This window comes from Chaetodon auriga, chromosome 3 (genome assembly GCF_051107435.1).
Source record: "Chaetodon auriga isolate fChaAug3 chromosome 3, fChaAug3.hap1, whole genome shotgun sequence".
In the NCBI taxonomy this organism is placed as follows: Eukaryota; Metazoa; Chordata; class Actinopteri; order Chaetodontiformes; family Chaetodontidae; genus Chaetodon; species Chaetodon auriga.
In genome coordinates, this window is record NC_135076.1 from 29,747,963 (window position 1) to 29,752,962 (window position 5,000).

The 5,000-nt window shown below is 46.5% G+C and overlaps 1 protein-coding gene across 4 annotated transcripts in view; it reads left to right on the plus strand.

Moving 5' to 3' along the window:
• Positions 1–5,000, plus strand: part of patj (PATJ crumbs cell polarity complex component) — an 88,224-nt gene that overhangs the window by 62,986 nt on the left and 20,238 nt on the right. The gene's annotated exons all lie outside the window — the stretch shown is intronic.

The following is a 5,000-nucleotide window of genomic DNA, read 5'->3' on the forward strand; positions in this document are numbered from 1 at the left end:
AGTAACATCGTTCAGTTTGTGGAGTTTGATAATGAACAGCTGCTAATTTCTAACAGTTTAAACATCGTTATGTGTCTGATCCAAAGGGAAATTTCATCTGATAGAGTACTGTTACACTGCAGCGAGTACTTTTACACTGCAGCGAGTACTGTTACACTGCAGCGAGTACTTTTACACTGCAGCAAGCACTGTTACACTGCAGCGAGTACTTTTACACTGCAGCGAGTACTGTTACACTGCAGCGAGTACTGTTTTTTTTTTTTTATCAACTTTCTTTATTGGAAGTAATTTCACAGGCAACAACATGACTGTACAATGTGACAAAGAGGACTTCCATTCTTTCATTTTTTCCCTCTTTTAATCCCTCCCGCAATCCCATCCCACACAAGAACTATACAATAAATACACCAACAAAGAAAACACTGGACAATAAATACAAAAAGTTAAATAAAATAATATAATTTAAATTAAAAAATAATTAAATAAATAAAAAATAAATAAGTACATTTAAAAAAAAAAAAAAAAAAAAAGGGGAGGGGGGGGCTCATATGTCACAGTCAGGCAGAGATGTCAAAGATTCAATATAGTTTAGTAGAGGTCTCCAAGTTTTTTCAAATGAGTTTAAAGAGCCATTAAGGGAAAATCTAAGCCTTTCAAGTCTAATGGAAAGTAACACCTCTTTCACCCACCTGCTATGAGATGGAGGTTGAGGAAGTTTCCAGTTGAGGAGTATGAGTCGCCTGGCCAACAGAGTGGTAAAGGCAAGAACAGTCTGTGTGATTTTGGAAGTGAAAGGCTGCAGGGGGGCACCAAACAAAGCCAAGAGAGGATCCGGAGAGATAGTGGTGTTATATGCTGTGCTAAGAGTTTTAAAGATTTCAGACCAGTATGTGGCAAGCCTGGGACAGAACCAAAACATATGGGAGTGGTTAGCTGGAGACTGTTTGCATCTATTACATGAGTCAGTTACACCGGGATAGATCCGAGACAACTTCAAATTAGTATAGTGAATTTTGTGTACAACTTTACATTGTAAGAGGCCATGCCTCGCACAGATTGAAGAGGAGTGAACTAACCGTAAAACTTGTTTGCAGCGAGCACTGTTACACTGCAGCGAGTACTGTTACACTGCAGCGAGCACTGTTACACTGCAGCGAGCACTGTTACACTGCAGCGTGTGCTGCTATGCTAGTTTTCTAGCCGTTAGCATGTAGCAAAGTGCTCAGAGTCGTAAACGCTGGATTACGAGTGGTGCTTTTCTCTGATTGGCCACAGGAAGTGAAAACGTGATTTTGTGCTGCAGTATTTTGGTCAGTTTGGACTTTTCATCTCTGTGGTGAAACCAAACATTGAAGAGCTGCAGTGTCAAACCACCTCATTCCAGCGGGTCGTTCAGTTTGCAGCTGAGCTTCACAGAGAGCGTACCTGTCACAGGTGCAGCAGGATGCAGGTCGTTATCCAACCAGATGTTCAGTGTGCAGCAAACAGACGCCGTCTGCGAGGAAAACACTGGAACATTCCATCCAAACAGCAGCTGCAGGTTCACCAAGAAGCTTCTGGAAGAGAACAGTCTGGAAGCTACACACACACACACACACACACACACACACACACACACACACACACAATGTAACTGGAGGGATGCTACAGTCTCTGCTGCTGTATTCACAATGAGAGTGTGCATGGCCAAATTCAGCAGGTGTGTGTGTATGTGCATGTTCACATGAGTGTGTGTGCGTGTGTGTGTGTGCTGATTTACTGTGACAAGTCACCTTGCTGGGAGCACATAAACACACACCGACACACACTGAAGCACACACACAGACTCAAATTTCAGGGCTAAGGGCATTTGGTAGAAAGGGGATGTCGCCTGCGTGTGTGCGTGCGTGTGCGTGCGTGTGCGTGCGTGTGCGTGCGTGTGCGTGCGTGTGTGTGTGACCCCCTGCAGGATTTTCCTGAGTGACAGTGTTCATCAGTGTGTGACTGACAGACCACACTGCAGGAGTGGTGTGTGTGTGTGTGTGTGTGTGTGTGTGTGTGTGTGTGTGTTACAGTCATATTCATGTCGTCTCCAGTTTTACCTGGAATAACATCATACAGTATTTAGCTGATGACCTTCAAACAGGCTGTTTCCCTCTGAAAGATCTTCATTCACACTGAGACCAGATGTTCTGTGTGTGTGTGTGTGTGTGTGTGTGTGTGTGTGTGTGTGTGTGTGTGTGTGTGTGTGTGTGTGTGTAGACCTCCATATTAAAATGTCCAACCTCAGAAGAAACAAACACGTTCACAGGTTTACTGGGACAGAGACGTGAAACCGTTTGATTAACAGTCAGCTGCTCAGATCTTTGATCCAAACGATGAAGATGAGCATTGATCTGATCTGATCGAGGCTTTATGAATATGCATGTGGTACAAATATGTTTTATTTCTGAAACACTTTGTGTTTGTTTTGTCTTCTGTCAAAAATGTCTCGTATCTGGTTTCTTCATGAGGCTCTGGAGTTTGTCTCTGAAGACACCTGAACCCACCATGACGCGGCGACAGTAGGTGTAGAACTAATGACTTGACCCTCCATGTTGTTTTATGAGGCCATTATTTGAGACCCGGTGCAGCACAATGGATTTTTCATTTGTGTTTAATAGATTTTGGACAATAATGGAGGTCTACAGCGCGGGGGACGAACAGCTCCGTCAGCCTGTGGCTCCAACTAAACAATGAATTCACCCAAATCTCTTCAGAGGGTTTGTGAGAAATGAGAAAATAAGACCAGCCTCATCCTGACGAGTCACATCAGCCTGCACAGCTGAGACACACCTCCGCCGTCAGCGCTGCAGCCACATGTCCTCTGTCCTTCATGGACTTTGTCTCAGCTGTCAGGTGACACACACACACACACACACAGCTCCTTTCGGTCCCGCTGAAACAGTGAAGCTCATTAAACTGACCTAAACTCATTAAACATCATTGAGCAGCATCAGTCAGGACCTGAAGGACACACTGAGACTGTGGTCTGATCCTGAATCAGTGGCTCTGACCTTCAGGTGGTTGTCGTTGCTCCGTGTGATGAAGCTCTCTGTCCGTCCTCTGTCCTCTGGACAAACAGTCTCTGAGTGAAGACAGGAGTCTGATCAGGATCTGCACAGGGTGTTTTATTTTGAAAACTGGCTGGATTCTTTATGGACTTCCTGTTCAAGTGGACATTAAACTTCGTTTTGTGTGTGTGTGTGTGTGTGTGTGTTACATGACACTGATGGATGATTTCATTACTTTTCCCCTGTCCACCTGAGGCTGTACTGTTTCTCACTCACACATGCACACACACACACACACAGCATTGTCTGTCATGGCTGACCGCAGACTCAGTGGACATTTTTGTGTCTTTTTGTCTCGTGTCTTGGTCGTCTCCAGCTGACGTTGATCGATGACCTCGTGTTGGCTCCAGTCTGCTCTCAGCTCGTCTTCACGGTGAAGGTTTGTGCCTCACCGACGTCCAACTGAAGCACAGGACGACCGTCTGAGTTACAGGGGACAACGGTCCCCGTCTCGCCTTTCTCTGCTGCTGCGTTAGCCGCTGACGGCGCAGCTCTTTTTCTCGTCCGCGTTCAACACGCTGCACGTTCACTCACAAACCAGCGTTCTGTGTGAGGAGGATTTCTGAGCCGTGAGAAATAAAGTCGAGCAGAGGAGAAGCTGAGAACATGAATCCCTCACACACACTCACACTCAGGACATGATGGACATCAGGTCACCTGAGCTCACACCTGTTTGAATGATTCACAGTTTATCATATTCACAGTGCAGTTTTTCTAAAAACCATCATCCTCATCATCCTCATCATCATCATCCTCATCCTCATCATCAGGCCGTCATTTCATTGATCCTCTCCAGGGTTGGATAGTTAATGTTTGCTGTTTTCTTATATTTGCCTCAGATCAGTTGATACTGAGTCAAACTGAATCTTCTTCGTCTCTGCGGCTCCGTGCGGCTTTTAGCCGCTGTTAGCTCGGTGCAAGCTAGCAGAGTGTGTGTGATGTGACTATAGGTCAGGGGGTGTGGTTATTAATACGATCTCAGCCAATCACATCACTGGCATCATTGTTCTGAAACGGCCGAGCCAATCACAGGGAAGCATGTGACCTGACGCAGCGGCTGTGTTCTACTGTCAGTGTGTTCAACTCTCAACCCGACTCAGCTGTGACCTGATGAGGCCAAGACACACACGTCCAGCTGAGTGTGTGCGTGTTATCTCCTCCCTCTCTCTCCATCCTCCATTGTCCTCCTTCCATTCTCGCTCCATCGCTCTCTTTACATTCGTCATCATTATCTCTCTCGCTCTGTATCTTCAACATCTCACCTCTCATGAGATCTCCTCCTCCTCCTCCACCTCCTCCTCGAGCGTTTTTCGTGGCCGCCGTAGAGGAGGGCGAGGCGAGGGCTGTTAGCTGGTCACCACTAGATGTCACTACGTCCTTCACTCTGGACCTTTGAGATGGACGCATGTTAACGTTTGCTGTGGACGTGTCTGTCGAGTCTCTGTGGTTCAAGCGGTAATCGGCTGACGTGCTTCCTGCGTGGACGCCGCTCGTCTGCTGGACAGCAGCGACCTTTAAATCCCGAGCAGAGCTGATTACTGCTCATGTGAAGTGTTCACATCACGGCCGTCGGTCAGAGGACGCAGAACCCTTCGTATCTTCAGAGCAGCAGGCGTCCACAAACCAAGACGAGCCGTCTGTCTTGGAGGAGAAGGTCACATCACCCTTCAGCTGTTTGAGGTTTCAGTTTTTCGACCTTCGTCGTCTCTGATCCTCCATCAGACTCAATGAAGCTCTTTAATCTCTGCTCTTCATTTCTCTCACGTTTCTCTGTTTGCTGTTTATTTCACGGACGGTTAAGCAGCGTTTTGTTTGACATGATTTAATTCCACACGTCTCCTCTCTGGCCACGTCTCATCCTCCGCTCATCCATGTCTTCTGTTTGTCCTCCATCTCTTCTCTCTTCAT